The sequence below is a fragment of the Sorex fumeus genome, unplaced genomic scaffold (genome assembly GCF_029834395.1).
Source record: "Sorex fumeus unplaced genomic scaffold, SorFum_2.1 ptg000128l, whole genome shotgun sequence".
Lineage (NCBI taxonomy): Eukaryota > Metazoa > Chordata > Mammalia > Eulipotyphla > Soricidae > Sorex > Sorex fumeus.
The window spans coordinates 5,407,712-5,434,841 of NW_026606185.1; positions in this window are offsets into that span (position 1 = coordinate 5,407,712).

Below are 27,130 nucleotides of genomic sequence, written 5' to 3' on the forward strand. Positions count from 1 at the left end.
AGGAAAAACAGCACTCTTACTGAAAATATGTTGGAGGCTCAATATAGAAAAACCTCAGTGCTAACAGTGCTAGGAAACCAACAGCTATTTTTCAAAAGATAAACAAAACCCATAACCCTTTTCTATACTTCGCTTTCCCTTTTCTCTTAGGTTGTCTTATTTTATTTTATTTTATTTTACTGCATTTTATTTTGGTCAGTTTTAAGGAAAACAATTCTTTTGTGAATTTTATCTCTCCAAACTGGACCTGTTTCTCACAAGGACAGAGAAAACTACCTTCTGCTTCAGGTTGGGAGGTAAATGGGAGTGATAGGAGATCCTTAGTTCTTTGAATCACTTCGTGCTTCTCAAGGTTGCTCTTAGGAGAAACTGTAGTCAGAGCCTACAGTATGGGGTTTAGCACACTCTAACTACCTAAGAAAAGGGAAAGCCCTATTCCTGCCTCTCCCAGTCTTTGTTTTATCAGAGCAGAGAAGGATCCAAGGAGCCGTAATAAAGGTCATAGTCTATGGACACAGACCTATAACAGACTTCCTCCGGTAAAGAACACTTCCTCTACCACCACTTTGTTAAAGATAGTTTTTACAGAACTTCTCTCTCAATAATTTCTGAGTAGCCAGATAAAACACCAATGAAAGGCAAGAGGTAGACTATGAAAGTATAAAGATAAAGTTTATTAATCACTGACTAGTCAGAAATAAAATCACATGAGAAAGGATAGACTAAAGTATTAAAGATAGAAAGAGAGCCAATCTCAGACAAATCAGGAATATTAGAATTACCAGATTGGGAATTTGAAACAGCTAGGATTAGTATAATAAGAACTCCAATATACAGAGAGCATTCAAGAACAGATGAGGCAGTCAATGGAGAGACAGAAATGCAAAGAAATATCCAGAATCATAGGGAATATTAAAACAACTCGATGCCAACTTGGGTCACCTATGAAATATGTATAAATTTTTAGGAAGATGTAACCCACCAAGACCAAATGAAGATAAGTAGAAAATTTGACAGACTAAAAATAAAGATATTGAATCTTCTTGCAAAAAGAAAACTGCAACCCTGAAAAAGCAGGGCCCAATTGACTTCTTGGATTAATTCTACATAATATTGAAAAATAAGAAATGTGTGTCCTTTTCAAACTCTTGCTAAAATTTAACCATTTACAAATTTCAGAAGACCATGAGATCATTCTGACACAAATTCAAACAGACCACAGAACACAAAACTGCAAATACTTCTAATAAATACTTCTAATAAAAATACAAAAAAATATAATATAATTTTGAATATAAATATACATTTATATTTTATTGATATTTTCACAAATGTACATTTGTTTAATGGGCCACATACAATGGTTTTAATGGCACACCCCTAACTCTGTGCTCAGGGGATTCCAACTATTCCTATTATAATAAAAACTAATGAAAGAAAATTTCCTTTGCACTATCCTTTTAAACATTATACTACAAGGAGCAGAAAATTAAATCACATATAAAAGGAAATAAAAGGCATACCAAGTGGGAAGGAAAGGATAAAAGTGTCTTTGTCCACTGACGCCAAGATTTTCTATGCAGAAAGTGAAAAAAAGGGAGGGCGGAGAGAACTAATAATCGATCATGTAAACTGCAGTACACAAAGTCAACAAAGAAAGTCAATCCTATTCAATACAGTAGCAATAAAAAAGGACGATTGTGAGATTGAAAATACCCCATCATACATATTAGTTTACCCAAAACAAATGGCAGATTCTAACAAAATATGTAAAAGTTTTTGAAGAAAATCACAAAAATGATTAGATATATCCAAGAATTGAGTAGAGAGACATGATAATAAAACATAGCTGAGATAACAGCGCATTCCAACGTGATCCACAGACACTGCAACTTCCGTCAGAATCCCAGCAAGTTATTCAAGATTTATTATAAATCTTTAATAATCAAGATCAATGGAATAAAAGAATCCAGAAACAAATTCTTTGATTATTGTTAATTTATTTATTATCTACAAAAGAATAAAGTTAAAAAGGACAAAGATAATTTTTTTAACAAATGCTATTAAGATTGTTAGACATTCACAGGACAAAATAAAGTAACTTAGATACAAACCTTATATTCTTCATAAAACTTACACCCATATTGATCTCAAAACTATATATAAAATATAACACTATAAAAGATCTTCTATACCTTCATTTTTATAATCATTTTTCACATATGGTACAACCTGGGAAATAAATAATTGGTAATATTTAATTCACTACAATTTAATATTTTTTTGTGAAATTATTCTAGGGAATGAAAAGACCAGTTACAAATTGTCAGAAACTACTTACAGAATATATTCTTTGCAGAATGTTACCAAATATATACACCTAACTCTTAAAACCTAACCACAAGAAACCAAATAAAAAGAAAAATATGTCAAAGACCTTAATAGCTATTTCACCAAAGAAGATATACAGGACACAAATAAGCATATAAAAGAGAGATCTTACACCATGTGTCATCATGTAGACATACCTAATAGAATGACCGAAAAACCAGAAATTGAACAAATGCTGGAAGATGTTCAGCAACAGAGAATCTCACTCACTGCTGGTGGGAATGGCAAAAAATTCTGAGACTGCCGTGGTCAATTTTGTCTCTCTCTTACAAAGTTAAATGTGGTCTTACATTATAACCCAGAAATAACACTAAACATTTACACCAAAGTTGAGTACTTGGAGCAGTCATATAAATATTTATACCAATTATTTTTTCATTGTTGCTCAAACTTGGAAGCCAAATATCTTCTGGTAGGTGAATGTATGACCAAGGCTCATATAGACAAAAGAGCTATACAAATATGAGATAAAAGGGGGAATCATAGATACATATTACTAAGTGAAAGAAGTTAACCTGAAAAGTGATATACAGTATTACTCTATATGACATTATGGAAAAGGAAATATGTGGAGCTACCTAAATAAATACATATACAATGTTCAAACTTTAGAATTTACAAGACCAAGAACCAACTCTGATATAAATTCTAGACTTTGAGTGGAATATGGGTGCTGTTCCAATGCAGATTCAATTGTAACAATGTACTGTTTGGTCATTTGCAATGTAGTTTCAATTATAACAAAACCTGGTAGAAGAGCTGTGAATGGGACACCATATCTCAATCCTATTTTAAATTGATAACTGTTCTAAAAAGAAAATGCAGGGAAGAATTTCAAAATGGTATGGTTTCTCTAATAAGGTTTATGTATCTTTCTCAATTTTCACAAAAATAAATAAATGTATATTTCTTTAAAATAAAATTATGTATTTATGTAATTAGAATTTTTATTCATATTACTTAGCATAAAGACTATTAAAATGAAAAATTTATAAAAAAATTTTAGAAATGTGTGTGTACTTGTTATTGATTTGGGAGGAGAAAATAAATCTACCAATACTATTATAAAACTAGTAACTATAATTTATTTACATATTTCAATTTAATTTTCTTTATATGTAATAAAGACTTTGCTCGAGGCCATCCCATTGATTGTCGATTTGCTCGAGCAGGCCCAGTAATGTCTCCATTGGAGACTTTGTTGTTACTGTGTTTGGCATATCTAATACTCTCGGTAGCTTGCCGGGCTCTCCGAGAGGGGCAGAGGAATCGAACTCAGGTCAGCCATGTTGGCCACTTGTAAGGCGAACGAACGCCCTACCGCTGTGTTATCACTCCAGCCCTTTATAAATGAAAAATATTTTTAAATTAATACTTCCCAATCACAAATCGCAAATCATCCTGTTATTCGTCGATTGCCTCTATCCCTCTCTTTCTGAATCATTTCGCTTAGCATGATACTTTCCATGTTGTACCACTTGTATGTAAATTTCATGACTTCATCTTTTCTAACAGCTACATAGTACTCCATTGTGTAGATGTACCAAAGTTTCTTGAACCAGTCATCTGTTCTTGGGCATTCAGGTTTCTTCCAGTTTCTGGCTATTGTAAAGAGTGCTGCAATGAACAAACAAGTGCAGATGTCACATCGACTATACATTTTGCCTCTCTGGGATATATTCCCAGGAGTGGTATTGCTGGGTAAAATGGGAGCTCATTTTCTAACTTTTTGAGAATCTTCCATACTGTTTTCCAGAAGGGCTAAACCAGTCGACATTCCCACCAACAGTGAAGGAGTGTCCCTTTCTCGCCACATCCGCGCCAGCATCGGTTGCTTTTGTTCTTTTGAATGTAGGCCAGTCTCTGAGGTGTGAGATGGTATCTCATTGTGGTTTTGATCTGCATCTCCCTGATGATTAATGATGTAGAGCATTTTCTCATGTGCTTTTTTGCCATTCGGATTTCTTCTTTGAGAAAGTTTCTGTTCATTTCATGGCCCCATTTTTGGATGGGGTTGGATGTTTTCTTCTTGTGGAGTTTAATCAGTATTTTGTATATCCTGGATATCAACCCCTTGTCAGATGTGTATTCGGCGAATATCCTTTCCCATTCTGTAGACTGTCTTTGTACTATGATCACTGTCTCTTTGGAGGTGCAGAAGCTTCTTAGTTTAAGATAGTTCCATTTATCTATCTCTGTTTTCACTTGCTCGGCCAGTGGCATGGCATATTTGAAGATACCATTAGCTTCAATGTCATGGAGGGTTTTGCCAACTTTGTCTTCAATGTACCTTATGGTTTCTGGTCTGATGTTGAGGTCTTTAATCCATTTTGATCTTACTTTTGTACATGGTGTTAGGCAGAGTTCTGAGCCCATTTTTTTGCATGTAGCCGTCTAGTTTTGCCAGCATGCCAACACAATTTATTAAAGAGGCTTTCCTTACTCCACTTCACATTACTTGCACCTTTATCAAAGATTAGATGATCATATGATTGAGGGGAGATGTCAGAGTATTCAACACTGTTCCATTGGTCTGCAGCTCTGCCTTTGTTCCAGTACCATGCTGTTTTAATTATTACTGCTTTGTAGTAGAGCTTGAAGTTAGGGAGGTTGATTCCTCCCATTTTCTTTTTCCCAAGAATTGTTTTAGCTATTTGTGTGGGCTTATTGTTCCATATGAATTTCAGGAGTGTTTGCTCCATTTCTTTGAAGAATGTCATGGGTATCTTTATAGGGAATGCATTGAATTTATACAATGCTTTCTGTAGTATTGCCATTTTGACAATGTTAAGTCTCCCGACCCATGAGCAGGGGATATCTTTCCATTTCCCCATGTGCTCTTTTATTTCCTGAAGTAGCGTTTTGTAGTTTTCTTTGTACAGGTCCTTTACTTCCTTAGTTAAGCTGATTCCTTAGGTACTTGATTTTCTGGGGCACAATTGTGAACGGGATAGTTTTTTCCATGTTGCTTTTTCCCTCTCCCTGTTTGCATATAGGAAAGCCATGGACTTTTGGGTATTCATTTTATAGCCTGCAACTTTACTATAAGAGTCTATTGTTTCTAGGAATTTTTTGGTGGAGGTTATTGGGTTCTCTAAGTATAGTATCATATCATCTGCGAATAGTGAGAGCTTGATTTCTTCCTTTCCTACCTGAATGCCCTTAATATCTTTTTCTTGCCTAATTGCTATTGCAAGTACTTCCAGTACTATATTGAACAGTAGTGGAGATAGTGGGCATCCTTGTATCGTCCCTGATCTTAGAGGGAAGGCTCTCAGTTTTTCCCCATTGAGGATGTTGCTTGCTGTAGGCTTGTGATAGATTGCTTTAATTATGTTGAGGAAGGTCCACTCTATACCCATTTTGGCTAGGGTTTTCATCATAAAGGGGTGCTGGATCTTGTCAAATGCTTTCTCTGCATCTATTGATATAATCATATGCTTTTTATCTTTTCTTTTGTTGATATGATGGATTATGTTGATTGATTTCCGAATGTTAAACCATCCTTGCATCCCTGGGAAGAATCCTACTTGGTCATGGTGTATGATCTTTTTGATGAGTAGTTGGATTCTATTTGCTAGTAGTTTGTTGAAGATCTTTGCATCTGTGTTCATCAGGGATATTGGTCTGTAATTCTCTTTCTTTGTGGTATCTCTGTCTGCTTTTGGTATCAGTGTGATATTTGCTTCGAAGAAACTGTTCGGAAGTGCTTTTGATATTTCAATTTCGTGGAAAAGCTTAAAGAGGGTTGGGAGTAAGTCCTCTTTAAAAATTTGGAAGAATTCACTAGTGAATCCATCCGGGCCAGGACTTTTGTGCTTCGGGAGACTTTTTATTACCATTTCAACTTCCTTGATGGTGATAGGTCTGTTCAGGTATTCCAGATCTTCTTGGTTCAGCCTTGGGAGTCTGTAGGATTCTAGGAATTCATCCATTTCCTCGAGGTTTTGATGTTCCGGTGCATAAAGCTTCTCAAAGTACTCCCTGAGGATCCTTTGAATTTCTGTATTTTCTGTTGTAATGACCCCCTTTCCATTTCTGATTCGGTTTATTAGGGTTTTCTCTCTCCCTTTCTTTGTGAGTTTTGCTAGAGGCTTATCGATCTTCTTACTTTTCTCCAATAACCAGCTCTTGGTTTCATTGATTTTTCGGGTCGTTTTTTAGGTTTCCATCTCGTTAATCTCTGCTCTGAGTTTTATTATTTCCTTTCTCCTGTTTGGGTTGTGCTCCTTTTCTTGTTCCTTCTCCAAGCTCTTAAGCTGTGAGGTTAGGTTACTTATGTTTGCTCGCTCCTCTTTCCTGAAGAATGCTTGTAGAGCTATAAACTTTCCTCTTAACACAGCTTTTGCTGTGTCCCATAAGTTTTGGTAACTCGTGTTCTCATTTTCATTCGTTTCTAGGAATCTTTTGATTTCCTCTTTGATTTCTTGTCTAATGCACTCGTTGTTCAATAGCACACTGTTTAATTCCCAGGTGTTTGATTTAGTTTTCTGTTTTTTGTGTGTGATTTACTTCTAATTTCAGCGCATTATGGTCTGAGAAGCTTCTTGATACAATCTCTATCTTCTTAATTTTATGGAGGCTTGTTTTGTGGCTCAGCATGTGGTCTATCTTGGAGAATGTTCCATGTACGCTTGAGAAGAAAGTGTATTCAGCTTTCTGTGGATGAAGTGTCCTGTATATATCTACTAAGTCCCTTTCTTCCATTGTTTCCCTCAGATGAAGTATGTCCTTGATGAGCTTGAGCCTGGTTGATCTATCAAGAGGTGACAAAGTGGTGTTGAAGTCTCCCACTAGTATTGTGTTGCTATTGATGTCTTTTTCCAAATCTATGAGTAGTTGTTTTAAGTACTTTGCTGGTCTCTCATTAGGTGCATATACATTTATTATTGTAAGTTCTTCGTGTTGTACAGATCCTTTGATCAATAAGAAATGGCCTTCACTGTCTCTTATGACCTTCCTCACTCTGAAATCGATGTGGTCTGATATTAGGATGGCTACCCCAGCTTTTTTATGGGAGCTGTTTGCCTGTAGGATTGTTTTCCAGCCTTTGACTCTGAGTCTGTGTTTGCTTTGACTCTTGAGATGTGTTTCTTTCAGGCAGCAGAATGTTGGGTTCAATTTTCTAATCCATCCTGCCACTCTATGTCTTTTAATTGGTGTGTTTAGCCCATTGACATTGAGAGAGATTATTGTTATGGTATTTTGTGCCATTGTTCTGTTGAAATTTGGTGTATTTGAGGGGCCTTTCTTGCCTTAAAGTAGCCCATTTAGTTGTTCTTGTAACCATGGTTTTGAGTCTACTAAGTTCCTGAGCTGTTGTTTTTCTGTGAAACTGTGTGTTGTTCCTTCTATTATGAATGAGAGTCTCGCTGGGTAAAGTATTTTTGGGGAGGCATTTATTTCATTGAGTTTTTTCACTATGTCCCACCACTGTTTTCGGGCCAAGAGGGTTTCATCAGAAAAATCAGCTGTGAATTTTAAGGATGCTCCTTTGTAAGCGATTTTTTTCTTCGCTCTTGCTGCTTTCAGAATTTTGTCTCTGTCTAAGGTTTTGGTCATTTTGATTAGAATGTGTCATGGGGTATTTTTATTCGGATTTCTTCTAGCTGGTACCCTTCGGGCCTCCTGAATGTGGTCACAAGTTTTCCTCAGCTCTGAAACGTTCTAGCAATGATGTCTTTGACAGTTTCTTCTTCATCAAGGTTTTCTTTCTGTACCTCTGGGACTCCAATAATTCTTATGTTACCCCTCTTGGCTTCATCACAATCTTCTCTTGCCATCTCTTCCCGAATTGTGAATCTCTTTTCCATTTTCTGCTCTTTTCTGGAGAGTCTCTGAACTTCATCTTCGAGCTCACTGATTCTGTTCTCAGCAGCTCTTACTCTGCTGCTGAGGCCTTCTACTGAGTTTTTCAATTCGCCTATGATATTTTTCAGGTCTGACATTTCTGATTGCATTTTCCTCATTTCTCCCTTCAGATCCTCTTGTCTTCTATTGGCGTTGCTTTCCATTGTTTCTTTTAGTTCCCTAAGCATTCTAAGTAGCTCCCTTCTGAATTCCTTGTCAGAGAGGTTGTCTAACACTACAGTACTGTTGGTGTCATCTGGGCTAGACTCTTCAATATGAAAGTTTGGTGGGCTTTTGCATTGCTTTACCATTGTGACAAGTGTGGTTTAGTCCTTCACGTTCACTGTTACTATTTTATTTGATATGCAGTGTGAGTTAAAATAGGCTTATGAGTTATTGGCTACTGTGTTTCTGGTGGCTAAGCTAAACTAGAGAGGTTCCATCTAGGAATGTAGCTTACTGTTCCTATGGCATATGTAGTGGGAAAATATTTCACGGCCGTGTTAGCAGCCGCAGCTCCGGAAAGAGTCCCTGGGACTGGGCGAGGAGTTGGGATCGTCTCCTGGTTGGAATGAGGAGCCGTTCAGGTTTGTTGCCCAGAGCTGGGCCTCCGAGCCCATCCCGCGCTGATCAGGGGAGAAAACCGGCTTTCTAGGAGATGGGGCTAGCTGTGCATGCCCAGAGAGGGTCCCAGACCCTTGGGGGCAGGCTGTACCTGGTTGGAATGAGGAGCCGTTCAGCTTTGTTGCCCAGAGCTGGGCCTCCGTGCCCGTCCCGTGCAGATCAGGGGAGAAAACCAGCTTTCTAGGGGATGGGGCTAACTGCGCATGCCAGAGAGGGTCCCAGACCCTTTGGGGCAGGCTGTACCTGGTTGGAATGAGGAGCCGTTCAGCTTTGTTGCCCAAAGCTGGGCCTCCATGCCTGTCCCGCACAGATCAGGGGAGAAAACCGGCTTTCTAGGAGATGGGGCTAGCTGTGCATGCCCAGAGAGGGTCCCAGGCCCTTGGGGGCGGGCTGTACCTGGTTGGAATAGGAGCCATTCAGCTTTGTTGCCCAGAGCTGGACCTCCGTGCCCATCTCCTCTTCCATTTTTAATATGTGCTTACTAAGATCTATAGAAAAGCATGAACATATTTATAGTCACAATTTATTTGACCCTAAGGAGAGAACCAGTTTACTTCTGCATTTCCTAACCTAGACACATAAGGCTTGTGTAGTTCAAGTCTGAGTAACTCTGTAGGAAACTGAGGAATGCTGATTTTGTATAGTGATACAGGTTGCATAGATATTGCATGGAGACTTCTGGCATCTTACACACTCAGTGTCCTGCAGACCTTATCAAGGTCGCAGGGAACCTGCTCTGCATTCCTGAGAGTAGCCAATCACATGTGGCAGGAGTGTTTGGATTTACTGGGGTTCACACACAAAATGAAGACTATATGAGCACCAGTATCAACCCTATGCCCAAGGAGAAGGAGTACTTACCTTGACTTCTGTTTCTATGAGCAGATCTGATATTTTATTCTCATTTGATCCAGAGATAAACCTCCAGAAATTTCTGAGTTTATTTAGTGCTTTCCGAGAGGGATAGAGGCTTTTGGGGCGACCTCTAATCGCCCTTGTAGGTGTTACCATATTTGAACCTTATCAAATATGGTACAACAATTCCGGAAGATGGGTATTTAATGTCTTATGATGTGTCGCGCGGCTGCAAAGCGGCCGTGTGGGTCCAGAAAGCGTCCTGGAATGTGGTGGTGGCTGGGTAGTGGAGGTAGTGTCCTACATTAACATATGCCTTAACATATGTTCTTCCTGCATTAACATATGCCTGAGACCTGGGCCCTACGCAAACAGGATGAGAACGCTATTCAGGTCTCCCAAAGAGGAATTGAAAGAGCTATGCTTGGAATATCACGTTTCACTCAAATGAGAGAAAGAATCCGGAGTTCCGACATCCGTCGATGATCAAGAATCAGGGACGCTGTCTCATTTGCCAAGTTGTCGAAAATCTGATGGGCTGGTCACGTAATGAGATTTAAAGACGACCGCTGGACTAGAGCTGTTACCGACTGGATCCCATGGGATGTCAAAAGACCACGTGACTGCCCACCTACCAGATGGTCAGACTTCTTCATCAAGATCATGAACGATCAATTTGAGGCTCTTCATGTTCCCAGAGCGAACAGACGCTATTGGGCTACACTAGCACACGACAGGGACAAATGGAGACTTTACTGGCGCCCGCTCGAGCAAATTGACGACTAACGGGAAGTTAAGTGATTAAGTGATTATTTAGTGCTGCCAATGCAGATTTGGGGATTTAGTCTTTGGTCAAATTGAATATATTTTTTTAATCAGCAAACACAAACTCTTCATAAGTTAAGCCTTTTGGAGAAATATGTTCTTAATTTTATAAAAACTATTTAAAGTATATAATTTGAATTTGGTTAACCATTATTTTTTCTTTATAATTTTCATATGAAGTAACTTGAAAATAAACATTGACTTTGATTGTGTACATGCAGGTGGAAACATGGTCTCTCTCCCTTGTTGCTCTAACCTTGGTCAGTGGAATATCCTCCACTTCTTAACTCTAATACTGTCTTTAACACATTACACAGCAAGGTGGTCCACCTGAACTAATCCCACTTGGACTTTCCTTACAATACAGAGGCTATTCTTGATCTATTTCAAGTCTTCAGGTTCTCCTAGAGTCTATTCAGTTTTTGAATATAGTTAAAGTTTTAAAATGTAGAAATTGAGTTGGGATACCTGTGAAATCACAAGTGGGTAAGTCAATAATACATGTGATAATAAATGTTCAGTTTCAATACAGGCCTGTTGAACTTAGCTTACAATGATGAGGAGACAGGGATGTAGGTTGAAGACACAGGTTTTGGCAGAGGGGAGCAAACATTCTTATGAAGGGTGTAGTGACAGAATAGTATATACATGAAATCTTATAAAAAATTTTAAATCATGGTATTTTAAATAAAATTAACACAATATAGTCAGCTCTCTCTTTAAAGTTAAGGTTGCATTTGATTTATAACTTAAAAACAATAATTTCCTGCCATGGTTTACTAATGGTTCCTATGCTTGCTTTGTGACTGCTGTATATATTTTTTCTTGACCTTTCTGTTTTTTGAGAAAACCATTTTCAAAAATTTGGCACTAGCTTTAAAACTTTAAAGTCAATTCCCACATATATACAGTCATATATTAATGTAAATATGTAAAACATGTTGAGTTATATGTATCAAAGACTAAAATGATCTATCATATGTAATTGTCTATGCTGGTTTGAATACTTCATCTACTCTTCATTTGTGGCGAAGCAGACTGAATGAACTGCTCTTTTTTTCTAATTTTGTGAGACATATATTTAGATCATTTTTACTCTCAAGTTTGTAAAATTAAATTAAATAATGTGGCATTTTAACATTGTGTCCCTAAATTACAAAATTATTTGCAGCCTGGTAAAACATTTTTTAAAAAAGCTTTGTTTTAAGCAGTTATTTGTATTCACAAGTTTACATCATCACTAAATTTTTACATAAATTATATTTACCTATGCACATATGTACAATGTATATAAATATGTATATATAACTTTATGTGTTTATATTATAATTATATTTATAGATAAAATTTTATGTAAATTGAGCATTGTAATAACAGCACTAATGTAGAGAGTCAAGAGAATCAGTGATCTATCAATCAAAAACAACCCCTTGCTTATTAAACACACTTATAAGCAAATATGTGCAAAAACAAAGAACAAATAGACACTTGGCTCTGCTAAAAGATGCCAGTTAAGCAATTTGATAGAAGATCCTGATAATGCCCCTCTGAAATATGGTATAACCTGGGGCTTTGAACTGTGTTAAACTCAGCTGCCCTCTGAATTTCACATCTACAGTCTAAAGCCTTCTTTAGTGAAGACTAGTCAGGACTCTTGTTCAGGAGAAATGGTTCCTCCCATTGAATGGAGGCCTGCTGGGAACTTACTATCTGTACCTTACCAAGCCAGTCTCTTGAAATTCACTTTTATTGATTTATAATCCTCCTCACTCACACCACTTTAAATAAGAAAGTCTTTAAGAGTAATGTTATAGAGTAATGGGAGGTAACCTCAATAAAATCAAGATTAGTTAATTATTAATATACTATAAAGTAAAATCCCTGTTTTCAATGGAATTATGTACTACTGTTATTAACTCTTCATTTTGGCAGCCTAGTTTGGCCCTGAGATTTCATCAGACTCTCCTTAATCATCCTTCTTAATGCTGCCATATTGGGGGCTCTTTCAGGGTCAGGGGAATGAGGCTTATTGTTTTTACTGTTTTTGGCATATTTGAATATGCCATAGGTAGCTTTCCAGGCTCTGCCCTGTGGGAGGGATATGAAAGCAGTCATTGAAGCCCTAGCCAAAAAGGGTATTCAAACTCAGTACATCAGTATCCTCTGTGAGCTGTATTACGGTTTCTACATTCTCACCATTCTACAGGGTAGAATTAACATCAATAGAGTGGTTCGGCAGGGTGATACTATTTCACAGAAACTCTTCAGTGCCACCCTCAAGAACGTCATGTGATGACTGGAATGGGAAGGAATGGGAGTGAAGATAGATGGTCGGCAACTATACCACCTCCCCTTTGCTGATGATATCATTCTAATAACAACAAACATTAGCCAAGCAGCATGGATGCTGGCAGAGTTGATCATGAGTGTGGAAAGTCGGACTGCAGCTGAATCTCACCAAAACAATGTTAATGAGAAACAAACATTCCTATTGACATTCCATTTGCTCTCAATGGAATGAACATCTCCAAATGCAGCAGGTATATGTACCTGGGTCAAGAATTCAACATGACGAATGACTTGGCACCAGAACTGTGGAGGAGGAAGAAAGTGGCATAGAATGCCATCAAGAGCATCGAAGAAGTTGTTAAGAGAATGAAGAAACTCCCACTCTGGGCACATCTTTTAGACTCCACCATTCTTCCTGCACTAATATATGTCTCAGAGACCTGAGCCCTACAAAAACAGGATGAGAACGCTATTTGGGTATCTCAAAGAGAGATTGAAAGAGCTATGTTTGGAATATCATGTTTCACTCAAGTAAGAGAAGGAATCCAGAGTTCACACCTCCATCAACAATCAAGATTCAGGGACCCTGTCTCGTTTGCCAAGGCGTCAAAAATCAGATGGACTGAACACGCAATCTGATTTAGAGACAACCCTGGACTAGAGCTATTACCAACTGGATTCCATGGGATGTCAAAATAATGCATGGTCTATGAGATGGTCAGGCTTCTTTGCCAAAACCCTGAAGGAATGGTTTGAGACTCTTTGTATTCCTGTAGTCATTGGGCTACCCTAGCATGCGACAGGGATGAATGGAGATGTTACTGGCACCCAATTGAGCAAACTGAAGATCAATGAGATGACAGGTGATACAAGTGATACAAGTGTTATTAACTCGTTATATTTATATCAGTAGTTAAGTTAAAATTCTGCTGGAAAAATTATGATTATTCCCCTTATTGAATTTTTCAGAATTTTTTTTTATATTTCTTCTGTGTAGCAAACAGAAGACAGGGTCCCTGAATCTTGATTGTTGATGGAGGTCTGAACTCTGGCTTCCCTCTCTTACTTGAGTGAAACATGATATTCCAAACATAGCAGGCCTTACCCACTCTACTTCTTTTTTTATATTTCTTAGCTTTACATTTTAATGTGGTAGAAATAAGTTTTTTTTTTACTTTTTGAATTTTTAAATTTATGTTTTTGGAGAGAAATATAAAATTTTACTTTAAAAAATGTTTGTTTATTCACCATGATTAATGGTATTATTGATACTATGAAGGGCATATAATGTTTCAACACCACATCCACTACTAGAATGTTAATGTTCTTCCCAAAGTGCCTCAAGATTCTTTTCTATCACCACCCACCCAACTCATTTCTGTAGGTGAACTCAGGTCTGATGACACTGGCAACTTGCTATCCCATTACTTTGTTTCTTTATACTCCATACATGACAGTTCATTTTGTATTGTTTCATCTTCTGACTGACTTCACTCAGCAAGATACTTTGTAGTTTAATCCAGGAAGCATGCATTGCATGGCTTTATCTTTTCTAATATCTGAGTAATATTGTATTGTATATATACTAAAGATGAATCCAGTCATCTGTTCTTTGTCAGTTGGGTTATTTTCATATTTTGGCTATTGTGAAAAGTGCTGCAGAAAACATAGGAGAGCAAGTGTCTTTTAATAAATTCTCTTTAATTTCTGGATCACACCTGGCTGTGCTCAGGAATTACTCCTGGCTCTGTGCTCAGGGAACACTCCTGATGAGCTTGTGGGGACAGATGGGGAACCAGAACCAAAACCACTGTGTGCAAGGCAAGCACCCTACCTGCTGCATTGTGTCTTGGGAACAGGGATGTTTATTACAACAACAAAAACATTGAAAATAGAGAAAAAAGTTGAAAATAACCTTTCTGTAAAAATATATATGACAGGGGTTGGAGTGATAGTAGAGTGGGTAAGGCCTTTGTCTTACATGCGGCAAACCCAGGTTTGATTCCCAGCATCCCGTATGGTCCCGCGACCACCACAAGGATTAATTCCTGAGTACAATGTCAGTAGTAACCCCTGTGCATTGCGAAGTGTGACACAAAAAGCAAAAAAAAAAAAACAAAAAAACAAAAAAAAAACATGACAAATAGATAAATGAAAAAGTGATTTCAAAACTTATCACCATGGCAGCACAAATCAAAAAGAAGATACATCATGACAGTGACATTGGCACACATTAAAAAGAATAAGGTAAACAAATGCTTGTAGAAATATGAGAAAAAATAAATCTTTACCCTCTCTGATAAGTATGTCATCTGTTGGAGCCTTTATTAGAAACAGTATGAAGATGTTTCAAAAAATAAACAATTGATATTCCTTCACGGTCACGGTCCTCCCGTTGTTCATCGATTTGCTCGAGCGGGCCCAGTAACATCTCCATCGTGAGACTTGTTGTTACTGTGTTTGGCAAATCGAATATGTCACGGGTGGCTTGCCAGGCTCTGCCGTGCGGGCGAGATATTCTGGGTAGCTTGCCAAGCTCTCCAAGAGGGGTGGAGGAATTGAACTGGGGGTCGGCCATGTTGGCTTCGTGCGAGGCAAATGCCCTACCTGCTGTGCTATCGCTCCAGCCCTGATGTTCCTTATGACTCAGCAATCCTACATGGCATCCATTCACAAAAGCACATAGGGCCCACGGTATGCTATTTTTATATGCATAAAACATATAATTTATAATCTAAATTGGAAAACTCCAAATCCTCGATCACATCTTTTTATTTGTTCCCATTTTTTAATAACATGCAAATTTTCAGCAAATAAACTTTTATAGAAAAAATGGTAGAGATATTTAAAATTTTAAAACACAGAGGATGGATCTTATTATGAAACCAAGAGACCAAATAAATCTGAATTTTGTAGGATTTTGCCAATAGTAATTCCTCCCACTCAACTCAATTTCCAGGGTTTATCTCCACTTAGATGTTTTATAAGATTAACATAGTTCTTGAATTCCTTTTTTCCAGGGGTAAATAGGGTTTTGACTATGTATTGTTTGTTTGATTTAGGGGTTTTTGTTTGTTTGTTAGTTAGTTTTTTTGCTTCTTTTCACACCTTAAAAATGTCAGGACTTCAACTTCTTACCCTCTTTTCTGAGTAGCTTAGAATTTGCTAAGGTACTGAGAAGAAAACAGTACATTGAGCTTAGTGTTCTTTGATCTTTCCTCTTGCTAATGTCTTGAACCGTCATAACTCTTCTTTTGATGTCTCAAGTTCTGCAGTATTATTTCACATACAGCCTGTCCACTTTTGTTTTCCTTCCTTTTTGGGGGGTCACATAGGTCATTTTTGCAGCAAATCTCAGTTTGAAAAGCAATCTTGGCAAATGGAAACAGGGGCAGGAGATTCTAGGGGCATTCCTTTTCATCTAGGATTTTGCTCTGATAGTAGGCTTCCTCCCAAAGCCCATCCCCCCTTCATTTTCTCTGAATTTAAAATTGTTTTAAATAGTCATATTTGTATTTTTATTTGAGTTGCGCAGAAGGAAGAGAGTGGTTTGGAATGCCTTCAAGAGCATTGAAGAAATAGCTAAGAGGACGAAGAACCTCCGGGTCTGGGCACATCTCTTCGATTCCACTGTTCTTCCTGCATTAACATATGCCTCAGAGACCTGGGCCCTACGAAAACAGGATGAGAATGCTATTCGGGTCTCCCAAAGAGGAATCAAAAGAGCTATGCTTGGAGTATCATGCTTCACTCAAGTGAGAGAAAGAATTCAGAGTTATGAGCTCCGTCAACAATCAAGAATCCGGGATGCTGTCTCGTTTTCCAAGGCATTGAAAATCAGAGGGGCTGGACACCTAATGCGATTTGGAGATGACTGCTGGACTAGAGCCATTACCGACTGGATTCCATGGGACGTCAAAAGATCAAGTGGCCGTCCACCTACGAGATGGTCAGACTTCTTCATCAAGACCCTGAATGATCGGTTTGAGGCTCTTCATGTTCCTGGAATGAGCAGATGCCATTGAGCTACACTAGCATGCGACAGGGATGAAAGGAGACATTACTGGCGCCCGCTTGAGCAAATCGATGAGTAATGGGATGTCAAGTGATCAAGTCATACTTGCATGCATAGAATTAAAAATTGAAAGTAGATATTTGAAAGTAGACATTTGAGTACTCGTTTGTAAATGCAGGAGCATTCTGGTCATCATTACTGTAAACATTATGAAATTAATCTATCCTTTAATATTAAAAATTAGTCATACTTGGAGTTCTCCATAACCTTTACATGTTTATTTGGGGAGGAGAATAGTTGGGTCACATCTGGACTTAGTCCTGCCTGTGCTCAGGGATCACTTCTGGTGGAGTTCAGAGGAACTGTGTATGGTGCTGTGGATTGATCCCGGGTCAACCATGTGCAATGAAAGCACCTTACCTGCTGTGCTATTTCTTTGGTCCTCTGTATTCTGTGTCTTAAAAATCACAGTTGGCCTGGATGGGAAATGCCAAGGTGAATCTCAGAGATATTTGATTCTTAATTCTTTAACTACTAAAATTTCTTAAAAACAGTGAACTGTTATTTGCACAATTAAGTTCCTTCACTAAACTTGCATCATGCATGGTGATTTAATTTTTTTTCATTTTAATGAAATATTTTTATTATATCACTGTGATTTAACAAGTTTTTCATAATACAGTTGTTTCAAAGATTAAAAGTTCCAACACCAATCCCACCATCAATGTTATCTTCCCTTTTCCAATGTCCCCAGTTTTCCACCCACCACCCTAGTCTGCCCCCTTGTAGAAACAAATAAATTTACTTCATATTGTTTGTTACAACACAAAGGCAAATAGAACTATCAAAACATATCAATAAGGGTCAATTTGTCATAATTATTATATCTCAGAATGATGCCATTAAAATCGTTGTCTGAAGGATCTACAGCACAAATCTATGCTGGTTTGTGCTAGTTGAGCCTTCTGTGTTATTGTTTAGGTTTATTTACCTTTGCGGTCTTCTATGCACCTTTCCCATCAGATCTTCTGTGATCTTACTGAGTTGATGCTACAATGAAATTTTGTGGTGCCAGTCCAGAAGCAATGGATCTGGAACAATTCGATGGCTTGGCAGTTTGATGAGATTCAGTTGTAGAGATGGGCCATTTCTATGTTGGAAGGTGTTGATATGACTTCCCGCTGTTGAGCCTTCCAGAAGGGAGGGGAATCCATGCATGGTGATTTAGTGTGTATGGTGTTCTATTGTATTTTAAAACATGTCTCAAATATATTACTTTTTTCCCCCAGCACTGGTACCATTTCACTATTTACACATATACATTTGACCTTCATTAAAAAAAAAGCATAGGAAGATTTTTCATCATAAATGTTTATAGTGAGAAGTCTGCCTTTGAGTCTTTGAACCGATTGAGTTTTCACCACTAGAGTAGGTCCTGAAACACTAACTGAGTTTTGGTATGGGAAACCATAGTGATAGCGGTGACTCGTGTGAAGTGGAAAGGAGTAGCTGCAGCATAGAAAAATGTATCTGCAGCTTTCGCTCTATCTACCTTTGCTAGCTGGGTAAATCTTAGATTGTGAGCCTTGCTCCTTGAAGGAAAGGAAAGCCAGAAGGAAAGCCAGTACTGGACCTAATCTAGGCCTTTTTGTTCCCTGCGTTTCATTACAGAAAAGAATTTCAGTAGGGGCGAAGCAGTGAAGTGAAAGAACTTTTATTTGGAAGTTGAGAGAGAGAGAGAGAAGGAGAGAGAGAAAGGGAGAGAGAGAAAGGGAGGGAGGGAGAGATAGAAGACAGACAGAAGGAGAGGGAGAGAGAGAGGGAGAGAGAGAGAGAGAGAGAGGGAGGATGGACTTCTCCAAAATAGAGAGGTGCCCCAGTACACATCTCAGCATTAGACATGAAAGTACATACCTCAGTATCAAGAGGGGAGATGCAGATGACACGTGCTTGGGCACCATATGTGCTTGGCATGCTCTTGGCAGGAACTCATACGCATAGGTAGCACATGGGCTCAGACAGCATAAGTGTGCACTTCCTTTGTTGAAGTTGGCTTTTATAGGTTTTTCTCTAAGGCTGCCCCACGTGGGTCTTTCTACCTAGGTAAGTATCCTGGTGGAGGGATGGGTGTTTGATTACTGTACAATTGAAACCCAAGCACAAAAATTTATAAATCTACAACTGTACCTCATGGTGTTTCACTAAAAAAAATTTTAAAAAAATTTAAATGATGGAGAATGGGCACTGGTGGAGGGATGGGTACTGGATCATTGTATAACTGAAACCCGAGCACAAAAATTTGTAAGTCTACAACTGTACCTCATGGTGTTTCACTAATAAAAATTAAAAAAAAAAGAATCCTTTGTTAAGGTGGTTGCCCAGGGGGTAGGGTTGAGAGTAGTTGATGGTCTTTGATATTCCTTTACTAGCCTTTTTACATTTGGAGTTTCTCTCTGAGAGGGTTCCAGCCTTCTTTGGGTCTGTTCTGGCACTAGATAAAGATCTTATCAGGTCTTAGTTTCTATGTCCACAAGGTGGGCCTTGGCAGCCTTGGGCTAGTTGGTTTTATTACTTTCCAAGAACTCACTCCCATAGGGGCACTTCCTTATCTACCTACCTGCCTGCTTCATTAGCACAGTAAATAACCAAGAAGTAAATTATACTATCAATATATTTATTTTTTCCTATTTGTATTAAAAGTTGTGGCAGAATTATGGTGAATTATGTGACTAATGAAAATAGTCTCTGTAAAACCCAGCTCCTGGAAGAGTCTCCTGCCTCCGTGCCTGGCTGTCCTCATCGGGGCCCCTTGGAGGGAGGCAGATTGAGTTTTCCTCCCTGCCCGAGCAGAGCCCCAGCAGCCGAAGACCTCCAGAAACAGCCACAGCCATGCTGAGACCACTCCTCACAAGTCTATTGAAGCCTCATGCATGAAAGAGCCAGCAGGGGAGCCCAGGCATGAGGGTCCCGGGGCTGAGATCTCCAAGCCTGCTCGGATCGGGACTGGGCCTTCTCCACCCAGATCCCCCATCTTGCAGTAGGTAGGCATTACACCCACCAGGTGCGGCTGGCCCCAGGTGGACCCATCAAAGGCCAAGACCCAGAGACTATAAAACCCAGCTCCTGGAAGCACGCAGCCTTGAATGCGATATCTTATTATCTTGTTTTTACTTTGGAGAACCCGGCAGGCTACTGAAAGTATCCTGCCCACATGGCAATGTCTGGCAAACTTCCTGTGTCATACTCAATATGCCAAATACCAGTAACAATGATAGGTCTCATTCGCCTAGCCCTGAAAGAGCATTGAATATTGCTCTTTTAAAATCTCAGGGCTAGGAAGAAGGAGACGTTACTGGTGCCTGCTCGAGGCAATCGACGAGCAACAGGATGATCGTGATCATGATCGTGATGAAAATAGTGAAGGTGTGAAAATATCCAATTGCAACATGTTACCCCATTGATGTCCAGGGTTGAATCATCTGATTTGGTTGATGAAAGGAATATCCCCCTTTTTTTTACCTTTCTATGTGGTTCTCTCCCACAACTGCATGTTGACACAAGAGAATGATTCTCCCTGGAAAGAATTCAAATTGTATTTGGTAGAATGTATGAGAATAGCTATGCTCCCCTGCTAGAATCTTTAAGTGCTCAGCTACATTTGTAGGAGAATGTACAGTAGTCAAACTTCTCCAGCTGAAGAGACTACCATATCATGCTATATATGACTGCCTGGAAGAAGGAAAGAAAAAAAGAATGAAGAAATGAAACAACAAAAAGAAAGGAAGGACTGAAGAAAGAAAAGAAGCGGAAAGGAGAGAGTAAGATGTAGGATAACATTTGGCTTTTTCCCTGGCCACAGGAAGCTTAGGTTTACTAGGTTACACCCATCACAGTGCTCCCGGGGCACTCCCATTCCTATATGTTTGTCTTTAACCTCTTTAATCTCTTCTCTGTGGTCTCTTCCCCAACAAGTTGATCACCATTTTCCTCTAAGCTGTACCTGAGACTTGTAAAGTCAAATTCTTCAGAAATCTCTGATTTTGTATTTGTAAGTGAAATATTGCTTTTCTCCTTTTCCTTTGTTCTTTTCATAGTTTACTTCAGAGCAATGTCCTTTTTGTATAGACACAGGGAGGCAGTTAATGCTATGCTTCTGTAACTTGGAAATTAACTGACTTTGGATAATATTTACTCCTGGGCATCTGTTTTCTTTTTTAAGTCTCTGTTGCCCTTAGTTTCTAGCATCCCCAAAGCAGGAGCTCAACAAGGGAAAGCTGTGAGCAACCCTGGCATCAAAATGGGCCAGAACAAGTGCCATAATACTTAACTATAAGTTAAGAGCATGGCCATGAACAAATTCTATCATGATCTAAAGAATAACAGCTGAATAAGGACCTTGTTACGGTTAGGAAAGACTAACCTGGTCTGATCATTGTAGTCTGGGATCTATAGTGATATGTCCAAAGCCACCCTACAAGCTTAATGTATCTCTTACTATGTCCATACAAAATGACTAATATTAAGAAGTAGAATTAAGATGAATGTTTAAATTGTTATTGGACTAAGGAAAGGAGAAACCCAACCCTGGGTGCTATTTTGCACTTGAGAGGATCTCCTTGCTGCAGGAGATCTTTGTCTTATCTTAGTAGAGCTTCCTTCAGAAGGAAGTGCTTTCCTTCTGAAGGCTGCATGTTGATTGTGCTACATCACCTGGTATAGTGTCTACCCCCAATGCTTGGAGGTTGGGTGCTAGATCAAGGCTGTGACATGAGCAAGGAGGGACTAGCATGGGGGACAGGAGGAGATGGAAATGATGGACAGAGCAAGGTTGGAATGGGAAGGTTAGTGAGACTGGAATAGGTGCATGGGGAGAATGGAATAAATGGTGACTGACCACCAACCAGACTGGCCCTGTTCCCTACTTCATGCATCTGTAGGCAGCAGCTGCAGGTAGGGTGGGGAAGCGTCTCAAGGTCAACCTAATGCACATAACAGGTGAGAGAGACTGCCACCACAGCTCACTTATTTATTTTGTGATTACACAGAAAGAGAGGCAAAGAAAGAGGAAGGAAGGAATAACTAAAAGATATAATGTTTAAGTATTCTTATTTCACACAAATATACATATGAGAGTAAAATGAAGACTTATCACACATTTATATAACTTAATAATATGAGAACTAGGTAAGAAATTTGGCCATTATATGAGACAATAAAAAAAGATAGTATCGATGGGTATATTGAATATTTCCTTGGTCTTTGCCCCTGAAAAGCAGCAATGATCAGAACTCCTGACCTGTGTTTTGCATGATGGCTAACTGCAAAGGATACCAGACATTTGAAAATAAAACTTGCCTATATCATTCTTTTATTCACTTGTTTACCTGTCTTTTAAAAACCTAACATTGTTCTCATCCTTTTTCTTTTAGACTGTTCTCATTAATAAACATTCTCTCTCTTGCAAAAGCCTGAGTAAAGTTATCTCCCTAATGGTCAACTGTACTTTAACTTTGACAACAGAAAAGAAATAACTTAAAGAGTATTCCTGAAGACTATTATTTATATAGCAAATGGGAATGACGAAAGAAGAAACCTAGGTTATTTAGAAAATAACAAGTAATAGTGCCAAAATAATACAGTTCAAATGCAGACTTACATGCTTTAAGATTAGTGTTCTCTTGAGGAAATGGAAAGATATCCCCTGCTCATGGGTCGGGAGACTTAACATTGTCAAAATGGCAATACTACCGAAAGCATTATATAAATTCAATGCAATGCCTATAAGGATACCCATGATATTCTTCAAAGAAATGGAGCAAACACTCCTGAAATTTACATGGAACAATAAGCCCCCACGAATAGCTAAAGCAATTCTTGGGGAAAAAAAAAGGGAGGAATCAACCTCCCTAACTTCAAACTGTACTACAAAGCAATAATAATTAAAACAGCATGGTACTGGAACAAAGCCAGAACTGCAGACCAATGGAACAGGGTTGAATAAACTGACATCTCCCTTCAATCATATGATCATCTAATCTTTGATAAAGGTGGAAATAATGTGAAGTGGAGTAAGGAAAGCCTCTTTAATAAATTGTGTTGGCATCACTGGATGACTACATGCAAAAAAATAGGCTCAGAACTCTGTCTAACACCATGTACAAAAGTAAGATCAAAATGGATTAAAGACCTCAACATCAGACCAGAAACCATAAGGTATATTGAAGACAAAGTTGGCAAAACCCTCCATGACATTGAAGCTAATGGTATCTTCAAAGATGCCACACACACGCGCAGCTAGAAACAGCCCCTACACAGCCGGTTTTCAACCCCTGATCTGCGTGGGACGGGCACAGAGGCCCAGCTCTGGGCAACAAAGCTGAACGGCTCCAATTCCAACAGGTACAGCCCGCCCCCAAGGGCCTGGGTCCCCTTCTGGGCACACGCAGCTAGAAACAGCCCCTACACAGCCGGTTTTCAACCCCTGATCTGCGTGGGACGGGCACAGAGGCCCAGCTCTGGGCAACAAAGCTGAACGGCTCCAATTCCAACAGGTACAGCCCGCCCCCAAGGGCCTGGGTCCCCTTCTGGGCACGCGCAGCTAGAAACAGCCCCTACACAGCCGGTTTTCAACCCCTGATCTGCATGGGACGGGCACAGAGGCCCAGCTCTGGGCAACAAAGCTGAACGGCTCCAATTCCAACAGGTACAGCCCACCCCCAAGGGCCTGGGTCCCCTTCTGGGCACGCGCAGCTAGAAACAGCCCCTACACAGCCGGTTTTCAACCCCTGATCTGCGTGGGACGGGCACAGAGGCCCAGCTCTGGGCAACAAAGCTGAACGGCTCCAATTCCAACAGGTACAGCCCACCCCCAAGGGCCTGGGTCCCCTTCTGGGCACGCGCAGCTAGAAACAGCCCCTACACAGCCGGTTTTCAACCCCTGATCTGCGTGGGACGGGCACAGAGGCCCAGCTCTGGGCAACAAAGCTGAACGGCTCCAATTCCAACAGGTACAGCCCGCCCCCAAGGGCCTGGGTCCCCTTCTGGGCACGCGCAGCTAGAAACAGCCCCTACACAGCCGGTTTTCAACCCCTGATCTGCGTGGGACGGGCACAGAGGCCCAGCTCTGGGCAACAAAGCTGAACGGCTCCAATTCCAACAGGTACAGCCCGCCCCCAAGGGCCTGGGTCCCCTTCTGGGCACGCGCAGCTAGAAACAGCCCCTAGACAGCCGGTTTTCAACCCCTGATCTGCGTGGGACGGGCACAGAGGCCCAGCTCTGGGCAACAAAGCTGAACGGCTCCAATTCCAACAGGCTACCTTCCCAACTCCTCGCCCAGTGCCAGGGACTCTTTCCGGAGCCGCGGCCGCTAACGCGGCCGCGAAATATTTTCCCGCTGCATATGCCATAGAAACCATAAGCTAACTTCTTAGATGGAAACTTCTCTAGTTTAGCTCAGCCACTAGAAACTCAGTAGCCAATGACTCATATGCCTATCTTAACTCACACTGCATATCAAGCAGAATAGTAACAGTGAACGTGAAGGACTAAACCACACCTCTCACAATGGTAAAGCAACGCAAAAGCCCACCAAACTTTCATATTGAAGAGTCTAGCCCAGATGACACCAACAGTACTGTAGTGTTAGACAACCTCTCTGACAAGGAATTCAGAAGGGAGCTACTTAGGATGCTTAGGGAATTAAAAGAAACAATGGAAAACAATGCCAATAGAAGAAAAGAGGATCTGAAGGCAGAAATGAGGAAAATGCAATCAGAAATGTCAGACCTGAAAAATCTCGTAGGCGAATTGAAAAGCTCAGTGGAAGGCCTCAGCAGCAGAGTAAGAGCTGCTGAGAACAGAATCAGTGAGCTCGAAGATGAAGTTCAGAGACTCTCCAGAAAAGAGCAGAAAATGGAAAAGAGACTCACAATTCGGGAACAGATGGCAAGAGAAGATCGTGATGAAGCCAAGAGGGGTAAGATAAGAATTATTGGAGTCCCAGAGGGAAAGGAAGAAAACCTCGATGAAGAAGAAACTGTCAAAGAAATCATTGCTACAACATTTCCAGAACTGAACAAAACTTGTGACCACATTCAGGAGGCCCGAAGGGTACCAGCTAGAAGAAATCCGAATAAAAATACCCCAAGACACATTCTGATCAAAATGACCAAAACCTTAGACAGAGACAAAATTCTGAAAGCAGCAAGATCGAAGAAAGAAATCTCTTACAAAGGAGCATCCTTAAAATTCACAGGTGATTTTTCTGATGAAACCCTCATGGCCCGAAAACAGTGGTGGGACATAGTAAAAAAACTCAATGAAATAAATGCCTCCCCAAAAATACTTTTCCCAGCAAGACTCTCATTCATAATAGAAGGAACAACACACAGTTTCACAGACAAACAACAGCTCAGGAACTTCATAGACTCAAAACCATGGTTACAAGAACAACTAAATGGGCTACTTTAAGGCAAGAAAGGTCCCTCAAATACAACAAATTTTAACAGAACAATGGGACAAAATCCCATAACAATAATCTCTCTCAATGTCAATGGGGTAAATGCACCAATTAAAAGACATAGAGTGGCAGGATGGATTAGAAAATTGAACCCAACATTCTGCTGCCTGCAAGAAACGCATCTCAATAGTCAAAGCAAAGACAGACTCAGAGTCAAAGGCTGGAAAACAATCCTACAGGCAAACAGCTCCCATAAAAAAGCTGGGGTAGCCATCCTTATATCAGACCACATCGATTTCAGAGTGAGGAAGGTCATAAGAGACAGTGAAGGCCATTTCTTATTGATCAGAGGATCTGTACAACAGGAAGAATTTACAATAATAAATGTATATGCACCTAATGAGAGACCAGCAAAGTACTTAAAACAACTACTCATAGATTTGGAAAAAGACATCAATAGCAACACAATACTAGTGGGAGACTTCAACACTGCTTTGTCACCTCTTGATAGATCAACCAGACTCAAGCTTAGCAAGGACATACTTCATTTGAGGGAAACAATGGAAGAAAGGGACTTAGTAGATATATACAGGACACTTCATCCACGAAAAGCTGAATACACATTCTTCTCAAGCGTCCATGGAACATTCTCCAAGATAGACCACATGCTGAGCCACAAAACATGCCTCCATAAAATTAAGAAGGTAGAGATTGTATCAACAATCTTCTCAGACCATAATGCGCTGAAATTAGAAGTAAATCACACACAAAAACAGAAAACTAAATCAAACACCTGGAAATTAAACAGCGCACTATAGAACAACGAGTGGATTAGACAGGAAATCAAAGAGGAAATCAAAAGATTCCTAGAAACGAATGAAAATGAGAACACGAGTTACCAAAACTTATGGGACACAGCAAAGGCTGTGTTAAGAGGAAAGTTTATAGCTCTACAAGCATTCCTCAGGAAGGAGGAGCGAGCACACATAAGTAACCTAACCTCACAGCTTAAGAGCTTGGAGAAGGACCAAAAAAAAGGAGCACAACCCGAACAGGAGAAAGGAAATAATAAAACTCAGAGCAGAGATTAACGAGATGGAAACCCAAAAAACAATCCGAAAGATCAATGAAACCAAAAGCTGGTTCTTCGAGAAAATTAACAAGATCGATAAGCCTCTAGCAAAACTCACAAAGAAAGGGAGAGAGAAAACCCTAATAAACCGAATCAGAAATGAAAAGGGGGTCATTACAACAGAAACCGCAGAAATTCAGAGGATCCTCAGGGAGTACTTTGAGAAGCTTTATGCCACGGAACATCAAAACCTCGAGGAAATGGATAAATTCCTAGACTCCTACAGACTCCCAAGGCTGAACCAAGAAGACCTGGAATACCTGAACAGACCTATCACCATCAAGGAAATTGAACTGGTGATAAAAAGTCTCCCCAAGCACAAAAGTCCTGGCCCGGATGGATTCACTAGTGAATTCTTCCAAATCTTTAAAGAGGACTTACTCCCAATACTCTTTAAGCTTTTCCACGAAATTGAAATATCAAAAACACTTCCAAACAGTTTCTACGAAGCAAATATCACACTGATACCAAAAGCAGACAGAGATACCACAAAGAAAGAGAATTACAGGCCGATATCCCTGATGAACACAGATGCAAAGATCCTCAACAAACTACTAGCAAATAGAATCCAACTACTCATCAAAAAGATCATACACCATGACCAAGTAGGATTCATCCCAGGGATGCAAGGATGGTTCAACATTCGGAAATCAATCAACATAATCCACCATATCAACAAAAGAAAAAATAA